Source organism: Polistes dominula, unplaced genomic scaffold, assembly GCF_049000335.1.
Source record: "Polistes dominula isolate Pdom_NZ unplaced genomic scaffold, Pdom_raw_medaka contig_49, whole genome shotgun sequence".
Lineage (NCBI taxonomy): Eukaryota > Metazoa > Arthropoda > Insecta > Hymenoptera > Vespidae > Polistes > Polistes dominula.
The window spans coordinates 5,277,774-5,297,559 of record NW_028300914.1 but is presented as its reverse complement, the minus strand read 5'-3'; the positions used below and the strand labels follow the sequence as shown (position 1 = coordinate 5,297,559).

Below are 19,786 nucleotides of genomic sequence, written 5' to 3'. Positions count from 1 at the left end.
ATTTGGAAACATTTTTGAAAATAATTGTTATTAAAGGTTTTTAATTTGTATGGTGTATTTGAAATAATGATGCATCGGTTCACGACAAAATTGGAAGTCTCCATTTTGAATGCGCTGTTAGCACTCGTTTTGCTTCGAAGTAAAAAGTCTAAAGGCATGTATGTATTCATGAGATACCAAAGTCACGTGGTAAATTTACATAAAGGACGAATTAGTTTATGGGGATTCCAGCCCTTCTGGCTCGAGCTTCGAAACAATGCACGCTGTTTCGACTTTCGAGATCGAATATTGAGATCGCCTATTGAATCCAAGTTTTTCTTTGATGTACCTTAAATCCTCAAATGTTGCATCCAATTTTTATTTCCTATCAAATATCATATGATTTATATATTTAGTTTTTTTTTTCTATCAAATATATCATACAAATATTTATTAAATGATTGCACTCATTTTGAAGATTAATTTTTGATTTGGAATGATTATGGGAATCATTTGATTACATTATTGCAGATGTAAAGTTGTTGATATTATGAAAGATATCAACAAAGTTCAATTTTTCGATAATATTTTTTTAAAAAGAAGGGTAAGGTATAAGATTTGAATAATATATATTCGTTTATCGTATACGACAGATTCGAAAAGCCGACAAAAAAGAAAAGTAAACGTTGTCGAGTATTGGTAAACAACCATGGAACATCTACGGTAAGGAAACGAAAACCAAATCTCAAGTATTTCTTATTCCCCAAGAATTGTACTCACTCGTGAAAAAAAATCTATAAATAAGATAAGATATCTTTTAAAAAATCATAAATCTTTAAAAAAAAAACTGTAAAAATATTTATAATGCATAAAAAATTCAAGGTTACGATTGTGTAATATATTTAATTATTTATAAGAGACTTAAATTAATTCGAAAATGGTTATGGTGCATGATTATGCAATTATATAAAATAAAAACAAATAAAACATAAAAAACAGTTTAAGAATACGACAAGAAATGTATTTAATTAAAAAACTTATTAACCTGCCAATCATCAAGTCTCAACAACTTGAAACATGTCCGTAGGCTAGTCGTACGTTAACCGAACTTTCAAACGAGGGTCGATATCGATTTAAGAAGAAGTTAATGCATGTACTGCATTACAAGCATTGAAATCACTTGCCGATTTCCTTGAAAATGGAATAAACCGATCAATTTAAAAATGATCTTTCGTTGTTATATCAAGTATTAATAAATTGAAAGATTTTTTAACGCGTTATGTATCGAAAACTAATTTTTACATTTTATTACTATTCGTTTATACATCGGTGCCTTAAAAAAAAGCTTTTTATTGATTTTTTTCGTCTATATCGAAATAGTATTCTTGAAAATTTAATATTCTCTCTCAACAAACATTTGATTATTGTTAATATTATTAACAATTGAGTGTAATATCACGTAGTTATCTTATTTATATTTTTAAACATTATTATTTAATAAACATTTTTGACAATTTAAGCAGAGAGCGTAAATTGATATTAAATAAAAAACAATTCGGAAAACTAATTGCAAAGATGTTAATAATATTTTAGATCGTCGTTAAAGATAAGGTAGAGCGGTTATGTTTTTGGTGCAAAGACAATTCGAAGAAAAAATACTCATTGATAAAAAAGATCATACAAAATATGAATCATCAAATGCATAAATGTTTTTCACAGATAAATCTATCTCTGCTATTGTCTAAATGGACTTATTTCATCTTTCTTTTTTCTTATCAATTTCTTGTTTCTCAGAATTCATTTACTTACGTTTGATATTTTTTATTTTCTTCTCTTTAATACGTTTATAAAAAACAATTTTTAAACCAACACTATCGTAAGCACCTTTTTCTCATTGGACTATTAAGCGTGTCAGATTAAGATAAATTAGGCAAAACTTTAACTCATTTTCTAATCTCATAGATCACAATCTAGGCTTTCTAAATTCCACAAGGAAAATACAAGTCTACTTAAGATTTTCCCACAAAGTTGTCTCAAACAATCAATAGAGCGGTACATTGTGATCTTTCAGTAGGAACTTTTAAGAAACAATAAGCAAACAATAAAAAGCAGGTTCGAATTATCTCCGGTGCTGTGATTATCAAATATTACCTTAATCACATATTATATCTAAAGTAAACACGTATTCTACCTAAATTTGGGGAAAAAAAAAATTAAAAAAGCGAGAGAAGAGAGAGAGCGAGAGAGAGGGAAGAAAGAAGCTTCCCTATTTCACGATCGTATCCGATTAAAGTAAAACGACAAGGAGTCAACGAGAATCGTCGGAAAAACGTTATATATATATATATAGTTAGTTGTATACATAAGGGTGATACACCTCCCTCCCCCAAGCACACATACCGATACACAAATACACACATATGAATAGATGTTATATGTAACACCGATAGAAGAGACGAGCGAGAAGATGAAAGTAGAAAGAGAGAAAAAGAGAGAAAAAGAGAGAAAGAGGGAGAAAGAAATATCCAGCAATGGTAAGAAGAGAGGGTGAATTTCAGTTGGGTGGAACTGGGAAGGAGGAGGCGGAGGAGGAGGAGAAACTCTCCAGCATCAGATTGAATCAGCCTAAGCAACACACCCAAGCCGTTCACGACTTCTCGAGCCAACCAAACCGACTTTCTCTCTTTCTCTCTCTCTCTCTCTTTCTCTCTCTCCTTTTCTCTTTATTTTTCTCTTTCTTTCTCTTTTCATCGTAGTCGGCATTTTCCGAGGTGGACGGCGAGCTGACCGAACCACTATCAGCTAGATATTCGCTGGCGTGGCGTTTGCGCCCCATTTTATTAAGGAAATCCTACCTCGTCCCCATTGCATCGTCTCCCCTTACTCCCCCTGCCACCTCTTCCACCATCTCTTCTTCTTCCTTCTCTTTCTCCTCTTTCTATTCCTCTTCCCCGTTACCCCGCTTTCATTCTCCACCTTCCTTCTCATCCTCCTTCCCATGAGCGTCACAAGATCCTACGGGGATCCTGGAAAGAGCTTTTCTCGTAACACGTGCGACGACGTACATTTCGTTCGACCCCTTCTTTTCCTTTCCTTTCTTTTCTTTGTTATTCTATTCTTTTCTTTTCTTCTGTCTCTTTCGTTGGTTCGTACATTCGTTCTTTCTCTCTCTCTTTCTTTCTTTCTTTCTTTCTTTCTTTCTTTCTTTCTTTCTTTCTTTCTTTCTTTCTTTATACTATCCCCATCGCGTGCGCGGACGGAATTGTTTTTCCCCGGGTAGAACATTTTTCTCGCGAATACGGATCGAGAGAGAGCTAACGGCAGCTTCGCTTGCAAATCGATGATCGCGTTACGCATATCAATGAGTTCCCGAGTATCCTATGTCGTATACACACATACGATAAAACCCTTTTCTACGACCATTTTACCTTATCTCATGTCAATCGGAAATTATGATCAAAATATCATAAATGTTTTATCAAATTTGATCGATTTTATGTATCATGCGTTTCGGTTTGATCAAATTTATTGCAGTTCATCCTTTAGAGCAATATTTTTATATTCTATGACTTTTTAAACATGTTGTTACTTTCTAAACACGCGTGAAATAAATTTATAAAAAACAACTTTTTTTCGATATTTGAAAATTTAGAAGAAATATCTCGCAAAAGTAAATTTGATTGATTTTAGGTCTTTAGTATGGGTTAACCAAAATTTATTACAGTTCATTTTTGTTACAATATTTTTATATTCGATGAGTTCTTGAACATCCTACGTGGTTAAACACACGAATATCATATATTATAATTCATAATAATTGAAAATTATTTGAAATTTTATTCATTGAAATAATTATAATATTAAATACTAACTTATTTAGGTCTTAAATTTAGATTAGAAATAATGATTGCAATTCCTACTTCATACAATATTTTAATATCGAGAGACGGTAAAATCTTTTCACGACGAGCTGACAAAGTTCGTGACCTGTCTCTCGAGACGAAGCAAATGATAAGAAAGAAAAAGATAGAAAAAAAGAAAGAAAGAAAGAAAGAAAGAGAGAGAGAGACAGACAGAGAGAGAGAGAGAGAAAGTAAAGTTGCTGAAGTTGGTTCATGGTGTGGCAACTGCTAGACAGGGAAAAGTAATAAAAATATTCGTCGTAGTTGTCGGAAGATGAGGAATAAGAGGAATAGGAGTAAGAGGAAGAAGAAAGGGGGAGGATAGGGGTGGGAGGATTGCGGAAAAGAGGGCAGGGTCGCGTCATTAAAGGAAATTATAACAAAGTGGTGGCTCTGTGGTTCATGGCGCTTGGCCCCGGACCTCACGACTCTTCCAAGTCTTCTCGCGAAAGATGTTGGAACGACGGAACGATGGAAACTACGACGACTACGAGAAGAAGGGCTGACTCAGGTTCGTGAGGAAAACGAATTGAAATTTTAATCGTCCACCCCCGACGGCAAATGCCCTCATCTTTCTCCCTTTTTTCTCTGTCCCGACCTTCCACACCCATCCCTCTTTCTCCTCTTACTCTCCCTACTCCACCCTAACTTCGTCTCTCTTCCTTCATCCTAGTTACGCGCGGACGCTTGATTTTCTTTTTTTTCTACCATCATCTTTCGTCGTTTCTCCATTTTCTTCCTTTTTCCTTCTTCATACGAGATGAATTTTTTTGTATGTCTTTTTGTCGTAATATTTTTCCCTTTCTTCTTCTTCTTCTTCTTCTTGTGCTTCTTTATTATCTGCAGATGAAAGCATTTGTTGTCGCGTGCACCGTGTCTTAAAATTTTGGCTAACAAAATGTGTCTTTCAATTTCGTAATTTAAAATTGAATTCTTATTACGTCGGTTGACTGAAGGATTCGAAAAATTCGTTCGTACATTCGTTCGTATGTTCGTTTGTACGTTCACTCGCTCGTGGCTTTTTTTTTTAACTATTCTTTTCTTTGTCTCATTATAACGCTTGGTGAAGTTTGGTGTCACGGTACAGAACGTGCTTCTATTATAACGCGTTTTACTACGTCAAAGGGGTCCGGCGTTTCGGCTTAGATTTCTCCTACCTTCTCTTCTTCATCGGATTCAGGTTTTGTATCGAGTTACTACTACCTTAACTCCTCGATCAAACGGGCACGAGTTTTCTTGGATAGAAACGAAAGGAATAATCAAAAGGGATCTATCAAGACGAGTTACCGTGACCGAAAAGTTGATTTTTAATTCCCCTATGAAAAAATTTGTTACATGTTAATAAAATATAAAATAGGATGACTTATGTCAATTTGATTCTTTTTCTCGGTTGTAAGATTGTTTGTCTTCGTTTTAAAAAAAAATTATAAGGGAACTGAATAAAATATTGACATATTCTGTTGACTGTCTCAACTTACCACGTTCACGGATTTTAAGTTTTAAATAATTACTGTGCTAACATCATTATTGCACTTTGTTTCTTAGGGATGGTTTTGTCTAATAACGCAATAAAAGAAAACAGAAGTTAGCCCTTTAAATTAATGCACGTTCATTGATTTTAAGTTTCGCAAGTAAATACGAAGAACAATTCTATTCTAAGGTCATTGAACTATTTTGTTGAAAAAAATAAATACGTGAGAGGGTGGGAAAGTAAATTATACGTCGTGACCCTTTAAATTCGCACACTTGCGTGAGCCTACGGTTAAGAAACAACATTAAATTGGCACGGGCCTAATTTTAGGAACACGTAGTCGAAAAAAAGGGAACACGTCTTTGAAGATCCATTGAAGAATCCAGTCTTCGATTGTTCTTCCTCGTTCCTCTCATCGCCAGTTACATCGTTCGTATCAAATTTATTCTCTTTAAAAAAGAGCCGGTAACCTTCCCTACCAAACGTATGGACTAACACGTGAGTCGGTTTCGAGAAGCCATTGAAAATTTATTGAGAAATCGAGAAAGTTGATCGTTGTCTCTCAGTGAACGCGTACACGATGATCAACTCGTCCATCTGGACGAGAATCTTGCTGACTACTAAAAGAGAAAGAAAGAAAAAGAACATGAAAAAGAAAAAGATAAAGAAAAAAAAGGGGGAGCATTGTGTGAAATTATAGCCCTTCTTATGGTAATCGTTTGATCACCGATTCTAACCTCTTATAAACGTGCAAGCAAGAATTACGAAAGATCCTAGTTGAACTTTGTTTAGCATTGACTGCAAAAGAATTTTCATTTCCATTTCATAGTACAATGAATTTTGACGATGTCAATATAAACCCGTGCGAACATACGACCAATAAGAAACATTCGGACGAGCAAGCAACGAATTGTTAGACGAAATAAAATTAAATGAAAAATGAGAAAAAATAAAAAATGAAAACGAAAGCAAAAACAAAAACAAAAAAAGAAAGAAAAGAAATTTGTGCAGTTCCCGGAGACACCGCAAGAAGATATTCGAACTTGAGAGTTAGTCCAGGTCTCATAATACCGATAACCGGACCGGCAAAAGGAGCCAATTTATCAAACGCGCTCCAACCTGACGTTTCGAGGTCAGCGCGTCTTTTTTCGCCGTCTCGAACGATCGAAAGGTAATTAAAAGAAAGAACCAAAGCGGGGGAGAACCTATACAAACTTATATAAGTATGTGTATGTGTGTGTGTAAATATATATATTTGCAGAAAGTGTAGAAAAGTAAAATAGACGAACGAGTTCCAAATAAAACTAATTAGAAAAAATTCAACCCCGTTATCCAATAACGTGGGTTGATTGAAAGGTATTCAGCCTAAAAAAGGAAACCATTGTTATCGGTCAAATTCACTTTTGTTTTCCTACGATAAGTTTAAAAAAAAGTGTTTGAAAAATAAGATAAACAAGAAATTATTGAACATTCTCCACCCCTCGGCCCAGTCCATCCATATTTGGTATAAAATAAACATAAGCCAGATTAAAAGTAACTGCACACCCCTTTTTCTAAGGCGTGAATTCGCGAGAGACTAGTCGGCACCACAGTTCCCACAACATCCTTTGTTCAGTTTGGTGCGGTGCGAGAAAGAGTTGGGAGTTGGGGGGGGGGATTCGTGAGGAGGAGGATGGGTGGAAGAAGAAGAAGAAGAAGTAGTTGGAGAGGAGGTGGGAGGGAGAGAAGGAAGAGGGTGGTGGTGGTGGTGATGGTGGTGGCGGCTGGACCTCGAACTAAAACTAAAACTAGTCTAACTGCATCCTGACGTCATCCGCGGCGCGATTCGCCTTAACCTTGAGATTGCTCCTCTCTTTCTCTTTCTCTCTCTCTTTCTCACTCCTCATCTTAAGCGCACGCGCTCATACAAACTCTCGCGAAAGAGAGTTGAGTGTTCCCCCGACGGTTAGTGGGTGGGGACGGTTAGAGGAGGAAAACGAAGCAAGTTGTTATGTGGGTGAGCTGATAGGAGAGAAGAAGGATTGGAGAAGAGAGGAGAGTTCGTGAAGAGTCGCTAGTAGTGGGGGGTATGTAGGTTCTTTTGTTTGGACCACCGTGGCACAATTAAAGTTCGTTCACACGTTTTCCTCGAAATTTAATCGCGATTCCCCGCCGCGGATCTTGTTGTCCTCCACAATTCCCCCCTCCCCCTTCTCCTCTATCACCCTTCTCTTCATCCTTCTATTTCGTCTCGTATACTCTTCGTTCGTTCGTTCTTCTTCTTTTTCTTCTTTTTCTTCTACTTCTTTTACTTCTTCTACTCTTTCTCTATGAGAAACGACGTCTACTTTAATTATCGAAGGCAACTTTGGAGAGAGGAGAAAGGAGTAAAAAATAGAAGCGTCAGAAAAATGAAGTATCGGTTGAGATATAATACATAGAATGAGAAAATAGAAAAGAAAGATAGTGTGTGGGAGAGTGAACAAGAGATGAGACAGAGAAGTAGTTAAAGAAGGAGAAAAAGATAGGGAGAGAATAGAAGAATAAAAGAGAGAGTCAAAAAGAGAAATTAGAAGAAGAGGTGGTGAGAAAGACCCTTGTAGGAATATATATACATATTTCTTTTTTTTTTAATTATATAAGATATATATGTATATATTCTCAAATATGTGTACGTATATATATATTATAATAAATATATTTTATAATAAAATTATAAATTATATAATATAATTTAATTTATTATATAATTATATTATTATATTAATTGTTATATATAATTAAATTATATAATGAATTATAAATTAAATTATATGTATATATTAAATTGTATAATTTAATTTATAATATAAAATTATAATATACTATAATTTTTAAATATAATTTGATTTATAATAATAAAGAATTATATATTAAATAGATATGCAATTTATGCATCAAGAATAATATATAAATTCTTTATATTTATAAGTTTTTTTTTGTAGTATAGAATTTATATATAAAAGAAAAATATATATATAAAAAAAGAAAGTGATTAAATAGAATAAAAAGTTTGAGTAAGAAAGAAGAAGAGAAAAAAATAGAAAAAAAATAAGAAGAAAGGAAAACTTCAAAAGAAAATAAAAAGAGAAAGGGAAATGAGAGACAGAAAGAGAAAAGAAAAGATATAATAAAGGGAGAGAGAGAAATAGAAAAAAATAAAAGAGAAAATGAGTGAACGTGACAGAAACAGATAAAAAGAGAATTAGAGTATGAGAGAGAGAGAAAGAGAGAGAGAGAGAGAGAGAGAGAGAGAGAGAATAAAGAGCTGAAGAAGATATGGAAAATATCGTGGGAAAGGTGGTAGTTGTCTCGCTCGAATACTCGTTCGAATACCTTTACTTGATAGATTTTTTGTTTTAATTACCGCTACAATTCTTCACAGATTGGATGCCAGATATTAAAATCTTTTTTTTTTTATTTCTCTCTTAGTCTCACTCTCTTTCTCTCTCTTCTTCGTCTGCATTTTTTCTTTGTTTTTTTTTGTCTGCAAAAAATATTCATACATTGACATTTAATATAATTAGAACGTGAAATTAATATCAAGTCGGAAATCAGGTTTTATTATGATAATCTAAATAATATAAAGAGACAGTAAATCTTGTGTTTTTGTATTTCTTCTTCGAAGAAGGACGACGAAGCTCATTTTAATGCAAGCGAGTATAAGTGAGAGTATGTTATTTTATGCGTTATGGGAGATTTTACGTTGGCCAATTAATTTTGATGATTCTTTCTACGATGGATTTTACAGTCGATCGATAAATCTGTAGAAAGATTTTATACGATTTGAAAAAAAGCAAGAAATACGAAACGTCGTTTCGGTTAAAGTTAAAATGTTAACAAAAAAAATATGAACCGTAGGACACATTTTTTTTTCTTTCTTAAGAATAGGATTTAAAATCCCTTGAGTGAAGAATAAAAAGAAGAAGAATAGACGAGAATAGAATGAAGAAAATCTGAAGAAAAAGAAAAATGGACATCTGACTGACAGAAACATCTTAAAAAATAGACATAGTGACATTTATCTTGACAATGATTAATGAATTGCAAATGTACAATGGTAAATTGCTTTAAGATTTATACAATTAATAAAAAATAAATTTTATGAGTTATTTTCCAGTAAGTTTTTCTTTACAACGTGAAAATTCACCAGAAGATCGTGACTCAACTTTTATTCGTACAATGACTCTAATATTATTATTATTTTTTTTAGAAAAAAGGAATAAATAAAAATATACAAGACTAAATTAATTTAAGCTATTGATAATAAAAATTTAGGATACATAGGGTGAAAAGGAAAATTGTTTAAAAATTATAAATTACGAAATATGCAGCCATTTGGTACTTAATAATTAACTTACAATATTTATTATAAAATATTGATAGATCGTAAATAATACTGAACCAATTTTCATCACATGCAAATTGCTGCATGGGAGATACGCATACTTAAAAAATATCAAGGTTGTTTGGAAATTAATTTCATTTATCGCGTTATAATTTAGTTAATCACATTTATTTAAAAATAAAGTTAATTTAAGTCTAAAAATCATACGATATTCCAACAACAATCATTTCAGACATCATTTAAAACCTTCTTGCGTTTTAATCCGTCAAGTAGTTTTTCTTTGTCAGTCGCATATGAAATGGGAAATCCAAAGATCAGCATTTTTTTCATATTTTGCTTTCTTCTTTTTCTTTTTTATTAGCGTTAGTGCAAGGTATAACCAAAATCTGTGTCGTTTACTGATGAGAGTATTTGTTAAATGAACGCCACTGTCAAAATTGCTTTTCAAAATTTCAATAAAAAATTGGAATTGTTGTTGGAAGAAACGACAGCAAAATAAATGCACTGGTAGATGTTAATTGTCGCATAACAACGTGAAAAACATTGCTAATTAGTTGATTTATTAAATTTCACAATTCAATGACGTAAAATTTAAAACACAATAAAAATCATTTCTTTTTACTTACCATTGAAAAAAAGGGGTTTAATTTCTTACCGATTTAATAACATTAAATAATACAAAATAATTGATAATTAAAAAGTGTGAAATGTTTAATAATAAAAACAATATAAAATATTATCATTTATATATTAGACGATTATAAAAAATAAAAAAATATGCAATAGACTAATTTTTGAATTAATAATAATATCTACAATATTCTGTGCTCATCATCATCATCATCATTATCATCATCATGGTCAGAGTTTGCCATCTTGACCATAGGATGATCTTCGAAATGATCTACCGATCCATCTTCTTCTTTCTCTCTCTCTCTCTCTTTCAGTTTGGTCGAGAAGGAAATAATTCAAACCGCGATAACCTATAATTTTCGTCCTGCCGTCCCGCGAGAGAGATCTTATCGTCGAACAAACGAAGAAATATCATCGATACTATTGGTAAATACAGAAATACCGTTCCCGTCGGCGAATACCGCGGGGACCAGTTTCGTGGTATTCACATTAATTTTCGATGCGTCGTCAATCCGCTCTATGTACGAGAAACCAACATGGATTTCTTTTTCTTCATCTTCTCCTTCTTTTTCTTACTTCTTATTTTGTCCTGTTCGTTATCGTCATACAACGTTTTCTCTTATTTCTATCCTTTACACACTCCGATCATCCTTTTTTTCCACGAGTTTCGTTCTTTTTAGTATGTATGATATCAAAAACTGGAAAAGAAATGATACAATACGGTAAGGTACGGTAAGATACTCTGTACGATACCGTATAGAACGGTACAGAAACTGTAGAAGAGACAAAAATCTTTTGTTCAAGTCCCATAGGTAAAAGCATCTATCGAGAATTCTACTCACGTTTCACTAGCGTGAGATTTGAAAATCGGCGAAGTGTTCCTCTTGAAAGACATCGTAGAAATCAAAGTGGAAATCCAAACGAATTTCAACATATTCTGATATTGTGTCTACGTCGATTATATATTTTATCGTGAATACCGGTTTTTCTCAAGGATTTTCTTTTATCTTTTTCTTTTTCTTTCTATTATACAATATATTTGTATTTTTTTCTCTAATTCTTTTTCTGCTTTATTAGAAAATTCGAGATAATAATTGAATGATTCATGCTTCTTAATCTGGAATAAATGATGCGTAAAATTTATCTTCTTTATCTGGTTTTAAAACGAATTGGAAATAGTATCTTTGAATGTGACGATCTGAGAATTCGAAGAAGAAGAGGAATATTCTTACAGGGGATGCCATAGTCAATTCGTAAAGAAAAAGTATGTCTAAAAGTATACTAATTCTAAGTTAAAGTTGTTTCTATTATTTCCTATAACCCCTTTATTACTTTTATTTTCTTTCAATTTCAACAAGGTTGCGAACAAAATTTAACTCAAACTTGAATTCATTTTCTTTATAAATTTTCATCGTTCAATTAACTTTAGATAAATTTATTGTACTTATAAATATACTGAGGGTTGTTAAAAAAATATTTTTTGATTATTATTTGTTTAATTATTGTAGACAGCGTCAATGAATAAAAGTGTACTTGACAAAATATTAAAATAGTTTCCGTACAAGACTAAACATTTTTCAACTTTATCCCTATCCTTTTCAATTTTAATTTTTTTGTTATCATAAATGTCAGATAACAGATTATAATAAATTACTATTAAATTAAGGAAAAAAATGTTTGTTTTTAAATAAATCGTTGATAGCGAATTTAATGAATGTTTAATGTTCGTTTAAGTTAAACGGATAAATGTAGCATTTTATTATTTTCATTTTAATTAATTACCCCTATGATTTATATTCTCCGTATTTTCCGTATTCTCGAATATCGGTAAAACGCATAAGCCTTGTTGTAACGACCAATACTGTGACGTAAGTGCAACGGAAGCGTTACGCGCGAAATTTCCTTCCTAACAACAATGTGTCGTTTTGTTCATTCGCGGGAGGAAAAAAATACGACCAACGGGAACCAGTAAAAATAGCTCGATCACTACCCCATTGTTAATGGCGTTGAGATAGAAGGGGGTTATAACGAAAACAAAAAAAAAACATGGAAAGAATGCAATGGTCTTTTTAACTAAAATTCATTCGGTAAAATGTGTGTCTCTTAATCGTTTCTGACAAAAATGTAACTCGCGTCAGAGTTCTTTAGTTGTAAATATTAAATTTAGTTAGATGAAAAGATTAAAAAAAAGCAAAGAAAAAAAAACAGAAAAAGAAAAGAGAGAATCAAGAAGAACGTACGTCATCGGGATAAATCATTCTCGACTGGCAAGCATTGAGTACGCACGCGGAAGATTTTCTCACACTCTATGTCAACCAATCAGCTGTTGAGATTTCTGCAACAAACTCGCACGTTCGACCAATCGTAGGGACGTCGAAAAAATGATCGATGATCGTTTAAAATTGTCGATTGTCGTCATCGTTCTCTCGTTGGTTTTGTCACCTACCCCCAGTCACCTCTTTCATCCCTTTTATCCCTTTCTTTTACTAGAACCATAACACTTGCGTTTTTACCTTGCGTGCGTGTTCTTTATCGTGTTGTTCGATTTAACAGACAATTTTTTATATTTTAATCTTCCCTTCGTCAACTGGTGCACGAATATTTTTTGTTTTGTTTTTATTATAAAATATACAAATGTTGTTTAAATAAAAGGAAACAATTGTACTCAAGTGAGCGTATGATTTCTCTCTCGATTTTTTATTACTATTTTCATTTTCTAAAATTATTTTCTAAATCAGCTAAATAGATAAATTGAAAAAAGAAAAAAAAAAGAAAGAGAAAAAAAATAAAACACAGAAAGATTTAGTATCTCTTTCTGGTTCATGCAAAGCGATCTCGAAATAATGCAAACGTTCCGTCGGTATCTGCTTACGAGAGCGCGGGATCTGCAGTCTCTTTATGAGGGTGCATGTCAATGACCCAACATCACCGACGTTCGTCGAGGGCTGACATAGGGGATGGTTTCGCTTCCTATGAGGAGGGGGAGAGAGAAAGAGAGAGAGAGAGAGAGAGAGTCAAGGGGTTTGGGAGCAGGGATGAGGTGGGGAGTTGGGGTTGATTGTGGGTTGGTAGGATGGCACGTTGCCGGCATGTTTCGGCATTTTTCCCGAGCAGAACTCAACGGTGACGGGGGTGAGCCGCTTTGCTGTCGTTGCGACTTTGTTGGGGTAGGTTCGTGAACAAACCTGGGAGCGATTGCATCGCCTATATTGCGGCCTATTCATCGAACATTATAGCCAGTAGTAGTCCTCTATCCGCATTGTTTCCACTTTTATGCTCGTCAATTTCCTCGAACGTGATAAATGAAGGATCAACGGTTATACGATCCCTAATTTTTCACCCCACTTGTCTCTCATATCTTCGATAAATAATTAATTAATACATACGTCTTCCTTTTTTTTATTTTTTTTCTTTTTTATTTATTCCTTTATCGAAGGAACATAAAAATGATCGAAATCTAATATTCGAATTCGAAATCGTAAATTTAGTAACACGTTCGTAGGATTTTCTAGGTGTGTCTTTCAAGAAGATTAGATACCGTAAATGGACAGGGCTTATCTTTCGAAAGAACGGCCGACTGGACCAACGCTTTCGAAGAGATAAGACTTAAGTTGCTTGAAATTCTTCTCTTTTCTCCCTTTTTTACGATTCGACCCTTTTTTTATTTTTTTCTTCCTTTTTTCTTCTTTTGCCTAAAAGTTAGCATTTTTACTCGAATTTTCTTGCCTCCCTAGGCCTCTTACGTTAAATCCTTCATCATACTAACACATCTCTTTATATTTTCTTTTCATGGTGGAAAATTTGGGAATTAATGTTAACGTCAGGTAATAACAAACAGTTCGATATAATTTAATAAATCTAAAACTATGAAAGTGAAATCTTTGGCATATTTAAGTAGAAATGGCTTTTGCATTCATAACAAAAACATCATCTTTCGGGTGCAGTTGGCGTTGACTTGACCAGGTGATGTCTGAATATATAATATAATATATGGATGTACAAGGTCGTAAATCCACAAACGGAGGCCGAGCTAATAGTGGCCCCGTCCGTACAATGTTATTAATCACGCGAACGCGTTACCGAGGGTCTTGCCAACTTAATTAATTAAATCATATAATAGCCGGAGAAACTAGCGAGAGGAACTCCTACTCCTGACTCGCGCGTTATTCCTCTTTCTCAACCGACAACCTTTCCTCCTTCTCCATCTCATTCTCCTCTCATCCCTCGACCCTACCCCCTGTCCCCCTGTTTCCTTCGACGTTACCCTTCAACGCTATCGGAAGCGTCCATCAACGGCAGCAGCATCCCTCAGGCATTGTTTCTCCCTACTGTCCAAACCTCCTGCCAAAGAGGACCACGGAAGATATCAGCTCGCTACGTTACTGATCCTAAGGGTCAAGTAGTTCACCTCCTGGAACGATCCGCTAACTCTAAATTAACATCAGATTTATACATGTAAGAACAAGATCTTCAGAATTACTGTGATTTCTATCGTAATTTTCATCTACTTGTTTATTTATTATTATAGATAAAAATGTAAGGAAGTACTGTTAACTTCTTTTTTGCTGACCTGAATTCTTACATTTTTAACCTAAATCAGCAATAGATTAACTCATGCAAGAATAAGGTTTTCATAATGTTTCTATTTTAATCGATAGTATTATTTTAATATTCTTGAATGAAATACTTTTACGTGAACGTGGAAAACCAAAAATTCAATTAATCGGTTAATATTCAACATAGTATTACAATTATTCACATTGTTTTCAAAATTTAAATATCAAGTTAAATCATCTATTTTTTATTTCAAAAAATATTGAACTGATTACACTAACAAAAACATAAATATATACAAAAAAGAAGAGATTACAAAAGAAAGTACGTAAATAAATAGATTATCTAACCGAAGATAAAGCAGTCTCTATAACTTTGAAAACTTTGGAAAACTTTTACTTCTCTATAAAAATCGTAAATCGTAAGACGAATGGAACGAATCGTTCGGACACGCGAGGTGAGTTGTGGTAGGCGGAAGGGGGTAAAGGAAAAGCGTTTATCGCAAACGGGAAAAGATATTTGAAAGGATGAGAGTTTGAAAACATTCTGTAGAAGATTATCGTTCACCGATATTCTAGATCTCTCGAACGATACGTACGGATTGGTCTCACGTACCGAAGCGCTTCTTCACGGAGTTTCGCGTTCGAACCGTGCGTAACCGTGCATAATGTTGGATGCGTCGGATCGATAATCGCTTATTTTTCTTTCTTTCACATACTCTTTTTTTCTATCTATCTTTCTCTCTTCCTCTTGTGTTCTCTCATATATTCGTTCTCTCTCCGATAACCTTGGCCAACGCACGGAAAGAGATTCGTCTCCCCTTTCTTTTTCTTTTCGCCCTCTGGTCATCATTTTATCAGTGAATGCTCGTTTGGCGGCAACAGCACGCATCATTAAGCTTCCAGCGTGCCGTAACGTCGACGAACCAAGCTCGAACTAAGCTCGAACTAAGCTCGAACCAAGCTCGCGCTAAGTTTGGTTTGTGCATGCTCTTCCCCCTATTTTCCCCCTTCTCACCCACCCCCACCTGCTCCTTTAACTTCCTTTTTTTCTCTCTCTTCCCATCTCCGAACATCCCTCGACGAAGCCGCCCTCGCAAATCTCCCTCGCAAACCACCCTTCCTCTCCGAGTTTCCTTTTCTACCGTCGGCTTCTCTACTAGGAGATGACTTCTACACGTTCATATATACACATAAGCATACGCATACACACACATCCACACTTACGTTTTGTTCTCCACCCTTTCACATTCCTACACTTTCTCTCTCTCTCTCTCTCTCTCTCTCTCTCTTTCTCTTAGTCTCTCATTTTCTCTCAGTGAACCCGATTCCCCTTAACGCTAATTTATCTTAATTACATTCTACGCGCGTTGGCGTGCACGAGTGTACGCTAGTGTCACTTTCATAAACGTGTATGAGTTTTTATGTGTATTAGGAGGCCTGTACGTGAACATGTCTTGCTTCCGTTGTTTGTCCGTATATGTGAGCTCTTGGATACGTCTCTACGCTCGCGGCTACACGCGAGCTTTAATCTTCGCGTCACGGAATATCCGCTTGGTGTCCGTCCTAGGGCAGGATTTTACCATCCTCTCTCTCTCTCTGTCTCTCTCTCTCTCTCTATCTCTCACTTTCTCAATCTACACACACACACACACACACACACAAACATACACATACACATATACTCTATCCTTGCCTTCCTCGTTTCTACATCGATCGTAACTTCGGCCAAATTTTCGGCTTATCCCAGGAGTTTCTTTTTTCAAGCAAAACGTTTTATCAACTTCCATTTGTATTTGATTAAAATTTATGATTAATGTGTTGGCAATGTTTCGTTAATTGTATTTTTAAAAATTATTTATATTGTAAAATTGTGATTTACTTAATAATTAAGAGAAATCGGTGAAAATGTAGAACAAAGTTCGAGTTAACAATGGCTGAGATGAGTTTTGGTGAACGTTAATCTCGAGATTGGGCATTAGGATTCAGTGTATGGCTTTGGCCTTGCCGCTGGAAGATAAGGGGGTAATTTCTGGTCGCCGAGGGGGTCAGAACTGGCCGTAGCTCATCTCTCGAACGGTTCACCATCCCCTACGGCATGGTCGCCACGTTCTCCCTCGCACGGCCGAGCATCCTCCTTCTCAACCTCCTTTGCCTCCACCCTGTCCCCATCCCCATCCCACTCCTCCCACTCCCCCTATTCATCCTCATCCTTCTTGAAAGTCCTTCGCAACGATCTTGAGCCGAAAATTCGGCCTATAAGCTTAACGCCATAGCTGCTACTTTTCCTCCCTTCCTCCCCCTCTTTTCTTTACTCTCATTTTCTAACATATCCATGCAAATTAGACGCAGGATCTTAAAAGATACGAGGGTTAGCTACTGAAAAATTTTCATCTATCAATTTCAAATATTTTGGCCTAATAATCGCATACGTTTTTTTCTTTTTGTTTTATAAAAAGTAAGAGTCAAGATTATCTCTCAAGCGATTCTTTGTACTGTATTAAGACTTTTGCTTTTCATAGTCAATATAACAAAGTCACTGTTCTTAGAAAACAATCATTCCGTCACGCAAACTCGACCAAGGATGTGATCTCTAATTATTTCGAAGAAAGTATTCTCGTGTCGTCAAGACCAAAGTATTTTAGATTACTCTTGAGTCATACTTACGTGTATTCCTACGCTCGTATATACAAAGAACACCACTTTTTAAATAATCTTATGCTATTATTAAACCAGTTGAAAGTAAATTTGTTTTTTACGATTTATGATACAATTTATTACAAGTACGTTCGGTTTTCTAACATTTATTTTGTTAAAATGTTATTAAAAAAAAAATAATTCCTTTTTTTTATTATTTTCTTACTTTTTATAGTTAGAAGAAAATGATTTTTTCAACGATTTGATATTCAATTGATTTCAAGAATATTTTTTATATCGAATTAATATCTTCTCCATATTTTTTTCCATTACATATAAAATAGGTTCTTTTTTTTTTTGTTTCACTGTACGCAGTGTAAGAGAATCGATTTTCCAGAATCGTAATAGGTAGAGGAGAAAGGAGAAGGGTGGGTGGTTTGTAGGGACGGGGTGGTTTCCTTTAGGGAAGGGGCCGTCGCCTTTCAGATTATTTACGAAGTTCAGTAGGGGTATGGGTGTCCTCCTCAGTGTGGCGTTTTTCGTTCGGCGTTCCAGCGAGGCGCTGTAGAAATTTCGCGTTTGCCCGTGGACGAGGTCCACCAACCCCTTTCGCTTTTACATCCGGCCAACACCCTCCAAGCTATTTCTCACCCCCGCATTGGCGTAAAGAGTAAGAGTACCGATAGCTAAGACAAACTTTAGATCGAAAATTAAGATTATTAAACGCACGCGTTTCCAATTTATAGACAATATAATTTCAATTTTTGAACGAAGAAAATTAACGATCATTAATTCGTTTTTATCAAATTTTAGGAAATGTTTCAACAAACTCATTACAAATTCGAGGTTAATTAATAAAATGTGGTAAGGAATTTTCTTTTGCTTCCATTTTGGATGATTTTTATGGAAAACTAACGGAACGATCGAGAGACTTTAATGCTTTTTATCTGCGTATAGTTTAGAATATTTTTTTCATTTTTAAGGCTGAATTTTGTGGATTTATTAATAATAATAATAATAACAATAATAATAATATTAATAATAAAATAAAACAGTGAAAGTTGAAATTGTTCGAATACGCCAATGCGTGGTCCAGCCCTTGGTCAAGGGAGGTTTAGGTACAGTGCGGGCGTATAAGCACACGAAAGGGAGAAAGCGGAGAAAAGACGAAGGGTGGTTGACGGGAGTTAGGAAAGGGAGAAAGAAAAAGAGAGAAAGAAAGAGAGAGAGAAAGAAAGAGAGTGAGAAGGGAAAGGAGATCGGGAAGGGGTGTGCGTGCGGACTTTCACAGAATTCCATAGGATCGCACATTTTCCGAGAAACCCATACATTTTTGCATACGTCACGTGTGCACATACATACACACATATCTTCACATATCTAAGGTACATATGAACGTATTTAAGTGTATATATATATAACGGGTGAAGTATTTAAAACAGGCCACCAGAATAACTCGATTGTTATTGGACGATAAAAAGTAATCGTGTCAAATAAAATTCATTTGAATTCAAAATTGATATAATCCAAGTTACGTATGAATTACGTGCTTGCTATATTTGCGTTACGTTTATTTTTTATGTAATAAAAAATGAAATTGTGACTTTAATGTCCCTCTACTTGTCTATGTATGAAAATTTAACATTAAATTATGTTAGCCTTTGAGAAACTAAATTTTATCTAAAATATTTTATTTCAACAATCCTATAACTAAGCTTGTTCTACATTTTGCAGGGCTCTGAAAAAAATGAAAATATTCAAGGTCTCTGAAAGTTAATAACATTTACATCGATCTATATTGAATGTAAAAAAAGAAAATATATTTGATTTTCTTTATAGAAATTTTTGGGGCCCCTATAAGGGCCCAAGGCCTCTGGCTTGCATGGGCCCCTGGTGGCAGCACTATGATAGGGCATCTATGAATATGGCTTAGCCAATAGCGATTGAGCTATTCATTTGGCCGGTTTAAAATGCTTCACCCGTTATATACATGTATGTGAGTATGTAAATAACGTCGATGTGTAGCACGTGTGAGTACGTGTGGGCGAAGTAGCCAGTGGCAGGCAAGCAGCACAGGGAACTTTGAACGGAGATGGAAAACGTTCGAGGAACGGAATAGAAAGAGAAAGGGAAAGGGAATGAGAAAGATAGAGAGAGAGAGAGAGACAAAGATACAGAAAGCTTGAGCAAGAGAGAAAAGGAGATGGAGGTAAGGAAGGAGTGGTGAGGGATGAGAGAAAGAGGG

At 34.7% G+C, this 19,786-nt stretch overlaps 1 long non-coding RNA gene across 1 annotated transcript in view; it reads left to right on the top strand.

The window, feature by feature from the left end:
• The window catches only part of LOC149033350 (uncharacterized), a 36,003-nt gene that overhangs the window by 1,536 nt on the left and 14,681 nt on the right, over positions 1-19,786 (top strand). The window lies entirely within an intron of this gene.